General features: G+C 44.2%; 1 pseudogene; it reads left to right on the top strand.

Moving 5' to 3' along the window:
* Window positions 1-13469, top strand: part of LOC135537006 (rho GTPase-activating protein 44-like) — a 63259-nt pseudogene extending 49790 nt beyond the window's left edge.
* Window positions 13470-14325: the final 856 nt, after the last annotated feature.

The raw sequence follows: 14325 nt of genomic DNA, 5'->3' as shown, positions 1-14325 counted from the left end.
AGTCTAGTGAGTGTATATATATTCTAGTGAGTATGTATATAGGCTAGTGTGTGTGTGTGTATATAGGCTAGTGTGTGTGTGTATATAGTCTAGTGAGTGTATATATAGTCTAGTGAGTGTATATATAGTCTAGTGAGTATGTATATAGGCTAGTGTGTGTGTGTGTATATAGTCTAGTGAGTGTGTAAATAGTCTAGTGAGTGTATATATAGTCTAGTGAGTGTGTAAATAGTCTAGTGAGTGTATATATAGTCTAGTGAGTATGTATATAGGCTAGTGTGTGTGTGTGTATATAGTCTAGTGAGTGTATATATAGTCTAGTGAGTGTATATATAGTCTAGTGAGTGTATATATAGTCTAGTGAGTATGTAATAGGCTAGTGTGTGTGTGTGTATATAGTCTAGTGAGTGTATATATAGTCTAGTGAGTGTATATAGGCTAGTGTGTGTGTGTGTATATAGTCTAGTGAGTGTGTAAATAGTCTAGTGAGTGTATATATAGTCTAGTGAGTGTATATATAGTCTAGTGAGTGTGTATATAGTCCAGTGAGTATGTATATAGTCTAGTGAGTGTATATATAGTCTAGTGAGTGTGTATATAGTCTAGTGAGTGTATATATAGTCTAGTGAGTATGTATATAGGCTAGTGTGTGTGTGTGTGTGTATATAGTCTAGTGAGTGTGTAAATAGTCTAGTGAGTGTATATATAGTCTAGTGAGTATGTATATAGTCTAGTGAGTGTATATATAGTCTAGTGAGTATGTATATAGGCTAGTGTGTGTGTGTGTATATAGTCTAGTGAGTGTATATATAGTCTAGTGATTGTATATATAGTCTAGTGAGTGTGTATATATAGTCTAGTGAGTGTGTATATAGTCTAGTGAGTGTATATATAGTCTAGTGAGTGTATATATAGTCTAGTGAGTGTATATATAGTCTAGTGAGTATATATATAGTCTAGTGAGTGTATATATAGTCTAGTGAGTGTATATATAGTCTAGTGAGTATGTATATAGGCTAGTGTGTGTGTGTATATAGTCTAGTGAGTGTATATATAGTCTAGTGAGTGTATATATAGTCTAGTGAGTATGTATATAGGCTAGTGTGTGTGTGTATATAGTCTAGTGAGGGTATATATAGTCTAGTGAGTGTATATATAGTCTAGTGAGTATATATATAGTCTAGTGAGTGTATATATAGTCTAGTGAGTGTATATATAGTCTAGTGAGTATGTATATAGGCTAGTGTGTATGTGTATATAGTCTAGTGTGTGTATATATAGTCTAGTGAGTGTGTATATAGTCTAGAGAGTGTATATATAGTCTAGTGAGTGTATATATAGTCTAGTGAGTATGTATATAGGCTAGTGTGTGTGTGTATATAGTCTAGTGTGTGTATATATAGTCTAGTGAGTGTGTATATAGTCTAGTGAGTGTATATATAGTCTAGTGAGTGTATATATAGTCTAGTGAGTATGTATATAGGCTAGTGTGTGTGTGTATATAGTCTAGTGAGTGTATATATAGTCTAGTGAGTGTGTATATAGTCTAGTGAGTGTGTATATATAGTCTAGTGAGTGTATATATAGTCTAGTGAGTGTGTAAATAGTCTAGTGAGTGTATATATAGTCTAGTGAGTGTGTAAATATTCTAGTGAGTGTGTAAATAGTCTAGTGAGTTTGTATATATAGTCTAGTGAGTGTATATATAGTCTAGTGAGTGTGTAAATAGTCTAGTGAGTGTGTATATATAGTCTAGTGAGTGTATATATAGTCTAGTGAGTGTATATATAGTCTAGTGAGTGTATATATAGTCTAGTGAGTGTGTAAATAGTCTAGTGAGTGTATATATAGTCTAGTGAGTTTGTATATAGGCTAGTGTGTGTGTGTATATAGTCTAGTGAGTGTATATATAGTCTAGTGAGTGTGTATATAGTCTAGTGAGTGTGTATATATAGTCTAGTGAGTGTATATATAGTCTAGTGAGTGTGTAAATAGTCTAGTGAGTGTATATATAGTCTAGTGAGTGTGTAAATAGTCTAGTGAGTGTGTAAATAGTCTAGTGAGTGTGTATATATAGTCTAGTGAGTGTAGTCTAGTGAGTGTGTAAATAGTCTAGTGAGTGTGTATATATAGTCTAGTGAGTGTATATATAGTCTAGTGAGTATGTATATAGTCTAGTGAGTGTATATATAGTCTAGTGAGTATGTATATAGTCTAGTGAGTGTGTAAATAGTCTAGTGAGTGTGTATATATAGTCTAGTGAGTGTGTATATAGTCTAGTGAGTGTGTAAATAGTCTAGTGAGTGTATATATAGTCTAGTGAGTGTGTATATAGTCTAGTGAGTGTGTAAATAGTCTAGTGAGTGTATATATAGTCTAGTGAGTGTGTATATAGTCTAGTGAGTGTGTAAATAGTCTAGTGAGTGTGTATATATAGTCTAGTGAGTGTGTATATAGTCTAGTGAGTGTGTAAATAGTCTAGTGAGTGTATATATAGTCTAGTGAGTGTATATATAGTCTAGTGAGTGTGTAAATAGTCTAGTGAGTGTATATATAGTCTAGTGAGTGTATATATATACACAGTGGGGAGAACAAGTATTTGCTACACTGCCAATTTTGCAGGTTTTCCTACTTACAAAGCATGTAGAGGTCTGTAATTTTTATCATAGGTACACTGTGAGAGACGGAATCTAAAACAAAAATCCAGAAAATCACATTGTATGATTTTTAAGTAATTCATTTGCATTTTATTGCATGACATAAGTATTTAATCACCTACCAACCAGTAAGAATTCCGGCTCTCACAGACCTGTTGTTTTTTCTTTAAGATGCCCTCCTGTTCTCCACTCATTACCTGTATTAACTACACCTGTTTGAGCTCGTTACCTGTATAAAAGACACCTGTCCACACACTCAATAAAACAGACTCCAACCTCTCCACAATGGCCAAGACCAGAGAGCTGTGTAAGGACATCAGGGATAAAATTGTAGACCTGCACAAGGCTGGGATGGGCTACAGGACAATAGGCAATCAGCTTGGTGAGAAGGCAACAACTGTTGGCGCAATTATTAGAAAATGGAAGAAGTTCAAGATTACAGTCAATCACCCTTGGTCTGGGGCTCCATGCAAGATCTCACCTCGTGGGGCATCAATGATCATGAGGAAGGTGAGGGATCAGCCCAGAACTACACGGCAGGACCTGGTCAATGACCTGAAGAGAGCTGGGACCACAGTCTCAAAGAAAACCATTAGTAACACACTACGCAGTCATGGATTAAAATCCTGCAGCACACGCAAGGTCCCCCTGCTCAAGCCAGCGCATGTCCAGGCCTGTCTGAAGTTTGCCAATGACCATCTGGATGATCCAGAGGAGGAATGGGAGAAGGTAATGTGGTCTGATAAGACAAAAAAATAGCTTTTTGGTCTAAACTCCACTCGCCGTGTTTGGAGGAAGAAGAAGGATGAGTACAACCCCAAGAATACCATCCCAACCATGAAGCATAGAGGTGGAAACATCATTCTTTGGGGATGCTTTTCTGCAAAGGGGACAGGACGACTGCACTGTATTGAGGAGTGGATGGATGGGGTCATGTATCGCGAGATCTTGGCCAACAACCTCCTTCCCTCAGTAAGAGCATTGAAGATGGGTCGTGGCTGGGTCTTCCAGCATAACAACGACCCGAAACACACAGCCAGGGCAACTTAGGTCCTGGAGTGGCCTAGCCAGTCTCCAGACCTGAACCCAATAGAAAATTGTTGGAGGTAGCTGAAAGTCCGTATTGCCCAGCGACAGCCCCGAAACCTGAAGGATCTGGAGAAGGTCTGTATGGAGGAGTGGGCCAAAATCCCTGCTGCAGTGTGTGCAAACCTGGTCAAGAACTACAGGAAATGTATGATCTCTGTAATTGCAAACAAAGACTTCTGTACCAAATATTAAGTTATGCTTTTCTGATGTATCAAATACTTATGCAATTGAATTACTTAAAAATCATACAATGTGATTTTCTGGATTTTTGTTTTTGATTCCGTCTCTCACAGTTGATGATAAAAATTACAGACCTCTACATGCTTTGTAAGTAGGGAAAACCTGCAAAATCGGCAGTGTATCAAATACTTGTTTTCCCCACTGTATATAGTCTAGTGAGTGTGTGTCAGGTCAGTGCAAATAGTTTGGGTTAATATTAATTGACTATTTAGCAGTGTCCAGTGTCCAGTGTCCAGTGTTCCAGTGAGTCAATACCACTAGACGTAGTAGGGCAGAGGAGTCATTATACCAATTATGTCCGTCTCAAATGGCACCAATCCGTACATAGTGCACTACTTTCGACAAGGGGCCATAGAGATCTGGTCAAAAGTAGTGCACTATGTAGTGAATAGGGTGCCACTTGGGGCTTAACCTGCTTGGTGATGTTCCCTTCCGCTCTCCGTGATTCCTCATTCACACAAATCCCTATACTGTTCACCCTGGTAGACTCTAGTGTCCCCTATACTGTTCACCCTGGTAGACTCTAGTGTCCCCTATACTGTTCACCCTGGTAGACTCTAGTGTCCCCTATACTGTTCACCCTGGTAGACTCTAGTGTCCCCTATACTGTTCACCCTGGTAGACTCTAGTGACCCCTATACTGTTCACCCTGGTAGACTCTAGTGACCCCTATACTGTTCACCCTTGTAGACTCTAGTGTCCCCTATACTGTTCACCCTGGTAGACTCTAGTGTCCCAACTGTTCACCCAGACTCTAGTGTCCCCTATACTGTTCACCCTGGTAGACTCTAGTGTCCCAGATACTGTTCACCCTGGTAGACTCTAATGTCCCCTATACTGTTCACCCTGGTAGACTCTAGTGTCCCCTATACTGTTCACCCTGGTAGACTCTAGTGTCCCCTATACTGCTCACCCTGGTAGACTCTAGTGCCTCCTATACTGTTCACCCTGGTAGACTCTAGTGTCCCCTATACTGTTCACCCTGGTAGACTCTAGTGTCCCCTATACTGCTCACACTGGTAGACTCTAGTGTCCCCTATACTGTTCACCCTGGTAGACTCTATTGTCCCCTATACTGTTCACCCTGGTAGACTCTAGTGTCCCCTATACTGCTCACACTGGTAGACTCTAGTGTCCCCTATACTGTTCACCCTGGTAGACTCTAGTGTCCCCTATACTGTTCACCCTGGTAGACTCTAGTGTCCCCTATACTGTTCACCCTGGTAGACTCTAGTGTCCCCTATACTGTTCACCCTGGTAGACTCTAGTGTCCCCTATACTATTCACCCTTGTAGACTCTAGTGACCCCTATACTACTCACCCTGGTAGACTCTAGTGTCCCCTATACTGTTCACCCTGGTAGACTCTAGTGTCCTCTATACTATTCACCCTGGTAGACTCTATTGTCCCCTATACTGTTCACCCTGGTAGACTCTAGTGTCCCCTATACTGTTCACCCTGGTAGACTCTAGTGTCCCCTATACTGTTCACCCTGGTAGACTCTAGTGTCCTCTATACTGTTCACCCTGGTAGACTCTAGTGTCCCCTATACTGTTCACCCTGGTAGACTCTAGTGTCCCCTATACTGTTCACCCTGGTAGACTCTAGTGTCCCCTATACTGTTCACCCTGGTAGACTCTAGTGTCCCCTATACTGTTCACCCTGGTAGACTCTAGTGTCCCCTATACTGTTCACCCTGGTAGACTCTAGTGTCCCCTATACTGTTCACCCTGGTAGACTCTAGTGTCCCCTATACTGTTCACCCTGGTAGACTCTAGTGTCCCCTATACTGTTCACCCTGGTAGACTCTAGTGTCCCCTATACTGTTCACCCTGGTAGACTCTAGTGTCCCCTATACTGTTCACCCTTGTAGACTCTAGTGACCCCTATACTGCTCACCCTGGTAGACTATAGTGTCCCCTATACTGCTCACACTGGTAGACTCTTGTGTCCCCTATACTGCTCACACTGGTAGACTCTAGTGGCCCCTATACTCTCTGAAGTACACACTGTCTCGTGACCCCTATACTCTCTGAAGTACACACTCTCTAGTGTCCCCTGTACTCTCTGAAGTACACACTGTCTCGTGACCCCTATATAGTTGTTTAAGGCCTCATGCGATGGGAACTATTATTATTATTATCAGTCAGATACTACAGCAACACAACAGACCCAGATACTATGTAGTAGGTTGGAGCAACACAACAGACCCAGATACTATGTAGTAGGTTGGAGCAACACAACAGACCCAGATACTATGTAGTAGGTTGGAGCAACACAACAGACCCAGATACTATGTAGTAGGTTGGAGCAACACAACAGACCCAGATACTATGTAGTAGGTTGGAGCAACACAACAGACCCAGATACTATGTAGTAGGTTGGAGCAACACAACAGACCCAGATACTATGTAGTAGGTTGGAGCAACACAACAGACCCAGATACTATGTAGTAGGTTGGAGCAACACAACAGACCCAGATACTATGTAGTAGGTTGGAGCAACACAACAGACCCAGATACTATGTAGTAGGTTAGAGCAACACAACAGACCCAGATACTATGTAGTAGGTTGTAGCAACACAACAGACCCAGATACTATGTAGTAGGTTGTAGCAACACAACAGACCCAGATACTATGTAGTAGGTTAGAGCAACACAACAGACCCAGATACTATGTAGTAGGTTAGAGCAACACAACAGACCCAGATACTATGTAGTAGGTTGGAGCAACACAACAGACCCAGATACTATGTAGTAGGTTGGAGCAACACAACAGACCCAGATACTATGTAGTAGGTTAGAGCAACACAACAGACCCAGATACTATGTAGTAGGTTGTAGACCACTGACATTGATTAAGGTTATATGATGATGATGATGAAGGGCTCCCTTGGGGGCTCCCTTAAGAAGGGCTCCCTTGTAAAAGAGACCTTATTCTCAGTGGACCCTGTTAAAATAATGGTCAAATAAATGAAGAAGAAGGACATTTTCAGTAGCGATGATGTTGCGATGTAGTTTGACATCTACCTATAAGTGGACACTGACAACAGCCTGACATCCTCTCTCCTTCACCAGTACTCTGAGGAGTAAGGAGAGCTCTCCGGTGATTGGTCACAAGGGGGTGCAGGTGGCAGGTCCGACGGTGCCCCCTGGTGTTGGCCAGCAGAGCTGCAGCCAGTCGCCCCACTCCACAGAACACAGCCCACACACCATGCGCAAAGGTCAGCGGTTCAACGTCACAGTCGGATCCATATCTTTGGATTCTTGTTGTATTACCTATAGGGCAAATGTATGACTTTGAGCGGGTTCTAGAAGAATCCATATCTTTGGATTCTTGTTGTTTTACCTATAGGGCAAATGTATGACTTTGAGCGGGTTCTAGAAGGATTCATATATTTGGATTCTTGTTGTTTTACCTATAGGGCAAATGTATGACTTTGACGTTTCTGAGTGACAGAGTCAGGGCTTTGCATAAGCGCTTTGTTACGATTTTTGTGGGACTGGAGAAAAAATGCCCGGAACGTAAAAAAACGTTATTAACCGGTTCCCATGTTTTTAAAATAATGGTTCTGTTCCGGAACAGTATAGATCACTTTTGTTTTTGGTTCGGGTTCTGTACCTCAAATAATGTCTTTATTTTCTGGATTTGGGTTCTATTCCCTGAACCGGTTCTATTCCCTGGTATAAAGAGAGGCTTAGTTTTAGATCTGTTAATTTACTTTAGATATTCATGTTCATGTTAACTCTCTTCTTTTCTGTCTCCAGGCTCTAAGAAGCCGGCCCCTATCCCTCCAAAGGTTCCAGCTGGGTATGGCCAGTCGGGTGGTTCTGGTGGGATTTCGGACCAGTCCACAGGTCAGCCGTCGCCGGTCAGCCTGTCCCCCACCCCTCCGAGCACCCCCTCGCCCTATGGACTGGCCGGTCCCCACAGGCCCCTGGAGGACTAGGGGCCTCCTCCCCTGGTCAGACCCCTCTCTGTGGCTCCCTAGGGTCCCTGGGGTCCCTGTCCTCCCCACCTTCTCTGACCGGCACGCTGGGCAAGTCTCGGCCTACCCCTAAGCCCCGGCAGAGGCCCAGCCTGCCCCCTCCTCAGCCGCCCACCGTTCCTCAGCCGGGGGCCACCCCTGTTGACCCTGGGCCCCTGGAGCAGGGCATCCTGGACGGACTGTCCCCCGGGAGAGCATGTCCACAGGTAAACAGCATGATGATCGCGTAACCAGGGCAACGACACCACCACTACCACCGCAGGTGGGGTCAGGGACGATGCAGCCGCGCCCGGCTCTCAGACTGGCTGTGGCGCTGTCCAATGGAGACGGTGGACAGGTGTAGCTAGTAGGACTAGGGAAATCAGCATCCTATCACTACTGACTCACCCGTTCTATAAAATAATGTGTTATTGAATAACGGTGGCCTTTATTTAGACAGACAGAGCGCAGTCGTCCCGAGAAGAACAATATGTTGTAAATATTAAGATTTTGTTGTACATTGTAGAGAGAAAACTACACTATGTATCCATTGCTTGTGTTATGTGCTGATGTTTCTAAGTATTGTGAGGAAACATCAGGGAAGCATAGCGATGTCCTGCTTGTATGGACGTTTCCATTAGATTCATCATGTGCTTCCTCTCTGTTTATCCCTCATACAGTACGCCAGAGCTAGGTAGGTCCCAGGCTTACACGCATAGAAATAGAATGACTAGAACAGAACAATCCCCCTCATACCATGGCAATTTGACAGTGTATTCACCGTCGTTTTGGTGGCATCGTGCGTTGTTATGAACGCCTCAGTCATTGGGGTGCCTGAAAGTCAAGTGATGCCCAGTCATTCTGAACGGAGGCTCAGGACTGTTTAGTCTAAATTACACTATAGATTACACTCTAGTGGCCTGGAAATACAACGATATTGCTAAAGTCAGCAAATAATTAGTAGGAAACAAGTTTGCCATCATTAGAATGTCGTCAAATTCACTTTAGAGAGATTAACTATCAAAGTTAGTCAGAAATGTCTAGCAATGCTAATGTTAGCTAGCAAAAACCCAGGACTGTCCCTCAATCTCAGCCAGCTCGGTAAAGTTATATTGCATCTAAGGTCAATCTGGGTTCATCACAGTGACAAGAAAAGGTTTTCTTACTAATAGCTTGTCTCTTTTTGAAATATCATTGGGTTTCCAAGCCCAGTGTAATGCACTTTAGGCTAGATCTTCATCAGTGCCCATTGACAATGCATTGACCTTCAGTAGGGCACCAGGGCTCAAGAGAATCTTCATAACGATGTTGTGACGCAACGTGCATCCATGAATATAGCCAACATTGTCCCACTCATCATGGAATGTTGACTGGAAAGGGGAATGTCTATTCTAGTCATTCTAATTCTATGCTTACTCTCTCAGGACAAACATGGCTCATTCTAGGCTGGTCCCAGACCTGTTTGGGCTCTTACCAACCCCATTGCACATTGGCAAGCAGTTCCACAAGGAGTTGGCAAGAGAGCAGAAACAGACTGGCAACCAGGCTTATTGAAGAAGTGGTCACTCAGATAGGCCTACTTCTTGTCTGATGTCATAATTATGATCTGAGGTGTTCCATAGAAATCTAATTCTAATATTCTATGAGGTTCTCTGTTCTACCTGTCAGTATCAATACCAGTCATTCTCTCTGTGTCCCTGTGTTCTATTCATGATTCTCTTGTTCCCCTGCTCTGCTCTACCTGCTACTATGTTGTGTACCAGCCGTGTGAGGCCAGGGGAGTCAGTGTGGTGTGGGCTAAGTGTGAGGGGGCCGTTTAGGGTAAGCCAGATTTGACCTCGCCCGCCAGTAACGTTACCGTACTACGCTCCATCTCTCACCGCTCCGCCCGCCTCGCCCCGCCTGGCCTGGTGCTGAGGCTGCCTCTGGGTTCTCCTGCAGCCTGCTTCATGCATAAGTCTTGTACCTGGTAGCTAAACAGCTAGCTATCAGCCAGCCATGCTAACGCTAGCTAGCTGCCCCATTCTGTTTGTGTCACAGTATCAGCCATGCTAACACTAGCTATCTGCCCAATTCTCTGGGTGTTACAGTATCAGCCATGCTAACACTAGCTATCTGCCCAATTCTGTTGGTGTTACAGTATCAGCCATGCTAACACTAGCTATCTGCCCAATTCTGTTGGTGTTACAGTATCAGCCATGCTAACAGTAGCTATCTGCCCCATCAGTGGGTTTACAATATCAGCCATGCTAACACTAGCTATCTGCCCAATTCTCTTGGTGTTACAGTATCAGCCATGCTAACACTAGCTATCTGCCCAATTCTCTTGGTGTTACAGTATCAGCCATGCTAACACTAGCTATCTGCCCAATTCTCTTGGTGTTACAGTATCAGCCATGCTAACACTAGCTATCTGCCCAATTCTCTTGGTGTTACAGTATCAGCCATGCTAACACTAGCTATCTGCCCAATTCTCTTGGTGTTACAGTATCAGCCATGCTAACACTAGCTATCTGCCCAATTCTGTTGGTGTTACAGTATCAGCCATGCTAACGCTAGCTAGCTGCCCAATTCTGTTGGTGTTACAGTATCAGCCATGCTAACACTAGCTATCTGCCCAATTCTGTTGGTGTTACAGTATCAGCCATGCTAACAGTAGCTATCTGCCCCATCAGTGGGTTTACAATATCAGCCATGCTAACACTAGCTATCTGCCCAATTCTCTTGGTGTTACAGTATCAGCCATGCTAACACTAGCTATCTGCCCAATTCTCTTGGTGTTACAGTATCAGCCATGCTAACACTAGCTATCTGCCCAATTCTCTGGGTGTTACAGTATCAGCCATGCTAACACTAGCTATCTGCCCAATTCTGTTGGTGTTACAGTATCAGCCATGCTAACACTAGCTATCTGCCCAATTCTCTTGGTGTTACAGTATCAGCCATGCTAACACTAGCTATCTGCCCAATTCTGTTGGTGTTACAGTATCAGCCATGCTAACGCTAGCTAGCTGCCCAATTCTCTTGGTGTTACAGTATCAGCCATGCTAACACTAGCTATCTGCCCAATTCTGTTGGTGTTACAGTATCAGCCATGCTAACAGTAGCTATCTGCCCCATCAGTGGGTTTACAATATCAGCCATGCTAACACTAGCTATCTGCCCAATTCTCTTGGTGTTACAGTATCAGCCATGCTAACACTAGCTATCTGCCCAATTCTCTTGGTGTTACAGTATCAGCCATGCTAACACTAGCTATCTGCCCAATTCTCTGGGTGTTACAGTATCAGCCATGCTAACACTAGCTATCTGCCCAATTCTCTGGGTGTTACAGTATCAGCCATGCTAACACTAGCTATCTGCCCAATTCTCTTGGTGTTACAGTATCAGCCATGCTAACACTAGCTATCTGCCCAATTCTGTTGGTGTTACAGTATCAGCCATTTAGCTGCCCCATTCTGTTGGTGTTACTTTCTCGGCATGCTGTTGTTCAGACTGTCTACTGTATGCATGGCTTATGGACTTCCTAGAGCGCATCACATACACTGCAGCGCTCACCATTGCAGACGCTACCCCCCGAAGGTCCATCTTTAACGCTCTCGGCCCTTTTTACCATCCCCATGGCAACAAACGTGGCCCCTGCTACAGGACAGGCGCTGGGCTCCACAGGTAACCCCCAGGTGACCTCCATCCCAGACCCATGGCTTCAGGACAGACCCATCTGTTTCACTGCCCTCCCTCTGACACCTCCTGCTCAGTTTGTTTCACTGCTTTCTCTCCAGAGGTCTCTGGTGTTATACCTACTAGCCCAGTAACACAGTATGACGACCTCCCTGTTATAGACCTAGCTTCTCCAGAGGTCTCTGGTGTTATACCTACTAGCCCAGTAACACAGTATGACTACCTCCCTGTTATAGACCTAGCTTCTCCAGAGGTCTCTGGTGTTATACCTACTAGCCCAGTAACACAGTATGACTACCTCCCTGTTATAGACTTAGCTTCTCCAGAGGTCTCTGGTGTTACACCTACTAGCCCAGTAACACAGTATGACGACCTCCCTGTTATAGACCTAGCTTCTCCAGAGGTCTCTGGTGTTACACCTACTAGCCCAGTAACACCTCCCTGTGTAGAATGTGTCAGAGACCAACATAGCATACTGCTGCTTTCTTCAAACAATAACAACAGAATGCAGTTTTTTCTGACTCAAAAAACTAAATTTCCTTTCTGCTTTATTCCTTTTTTTTACACACCATCATCACCTCCTCCTCCTCCTCCTCATGCTTCTCTTCACCACCACCACACCATAATAATCACATCCCACCTCTGTCGCCATGCCAACCCGCTAACCATGCCATCATTAGATTACTTCAGTTATGAAATCCCCTCCATCAATGTGAACCTGGACAGCCTCATCGACGAGTTCGGCGGTGCTGCCCCCTGCAGGCGCTACGGAGCGGTGACACACGCCCCTCCCCCGCGGAGAGACGATAACCCCGACCACGACCCCTACGCCATGCCTGAGGACGACGAACCCCAGGACACCACCTTATGACATCGTTACCCTGAGACAGCCCTATGATGTGACATCATCAGAGCTTGCCCGAGGCTGGCACCGTGGCACTCCTATCATCCAGCTCGCTGTACATGCTGTTAGACTGTAATGCTCGCTCGCTCACACCGCACTGCCACGACGCTCCCAGACAAAACAAACAAACAAAGCTTCTTCTTATACACCACAATGCCCACTTGACCTTTGACCTGAAACTCCAGATCTGAACCATGACCTCTGACCTGGAACTCCAGGACTGAACCTTGACCTCTGACCTGGAACTCCAGGACTGAATCCCCCCCCCTTCTCCCTCACATTATGCTATACCTGCAGGCTGCAAGCAAAACTCATCTCTTAGAAATACTACGCAAATAGTAATGTAAACTCAATGTGAGCAAACAATTAACACACCACATGCCATATAGAGGAGGACCAGTTGCCTTTGGAAGGAAGAAGACATATGGATTATATGGAGGAGTATTAAATGCCATGTTCAGTATTATATTTTTGCTTTGTGGATACTACAGTGTTTTCCTCTCTTTGAAACAGTGATCAGTATTTTTTTGTGACTTTTTAAGTAATTTTTTTGCCTTATATGAAAAGCCTGCACTTAACTTGCAATACATGCATCGCATACTCACAAATAGTTTGGCCTGACCCTAAAGGAAAGAAACTCTTCAGTAGTTTTTACATTACTATCTACTGGTTGGGTAGATGTGTGGCTAGTGGATCTGATTGGTTGGGTAGATGTGTGGTTAGTGGATCTGATTGGTTGGGTAGATGTGTGGTTAGTGGATCTGATTGGTTGGGTAGATGTGTGGTTAGTGGGCCTGATTGGTTGGGTAGATGTGTGGTTAGTGGGCCTGATTGGTTGGGTAGATGTGTGGTTAAAGTGGATCTGATTGGTTGGGTAGATGTGTGGTTAGTGGATCTGATTGGTTGGGTAGATGTGTGGTTAGTGGGCCTGATTGGTTGGGTAGATGTGTGGTTAGTGGATCTGATTGGTTGGGTAGATGTGCGGTTAGTGGATCTGATTGGTTGGGTAGATGTGATTGGGGGTAAAGTGGATCTGATTGGTTGGGTAGATGTGTGGTTAGTGGGTCTGATTGGTTGGGTAGATGTGTGGTTAGTGGGTCTGATTGGTTGGGTAGATGTGTGGGTAAAGTGGATCTGATTGGTTGGGTAGATGTGTGGTTAGTGGGTCTGATTGGTTGGGTAGATGTGTGGGTAAAGTGGATATGATTGGTTGGGTAGATGTGTGGTTAGGGGATCTGATTGGTTGGGTAGATGTGTGGGTAAAGTGGATATGATTGGTTGGGTAGATGTGTGGTTAGGGGATCTGATTGGTTGGGTAGATGTGTGGTTAGTGGATCTGATTTGTTGGGTAGATGTGTGGGTAAAGTGGATCTGATTGGTTGGGTAGATGTGTGGGTAAAGTGGATCTGATTGGTTGGGTAGATGTGTGGGTAGTGGATCAGATTGGTTGGGTAGATGTGTGGTTAGTGGATCTGATTGCTTGGGTAGATGTGTGGTTAGTGGATCTGATTGGATGGGTAGATGTGTGGTTAGTGGATCTGATTGGTTGGGTAGATGTGTGGTTAGTGGATCTGATTGGATGGGTAGATGTGTGGTTAGTGGATCTGATTGGTTGGGTAGATGTGTGGGTAGTGGGTCTTCAGGGTCATGGTGTGTAGTGTACCGTATTCCTCACAGGGTAATATGATGAGTTATTAGTCCTAGTTTTCTGCACACTATAGAGATGACGATGAACAGAGTCTATTGAATAATGCAGTATGAAATACATAACTAACCCTATTCTGCGG

Source organism: Oncorhynchus masou, unplaced genomic scaffold, assembly GCF_036934945.1.
Source record: "Oncorhynchus masou masou isolate Uvic2021 unplaced genomic scaffold, UVic_Omas_1.1 unplaced_scaffold_696, whole genome shotgun sequence".
Taxonomy (NCBI): Eukaryota; Metazoa; Chordata; class Actinopteri; order Salmoniformes; family Salmonidae; genus Oncorhynchus; species Oncorhynchus masou.
Note: the sequence above shows the minus strand (reverse complement) of the source record. Positions and strands in the feature narration are given on the sequence as shown.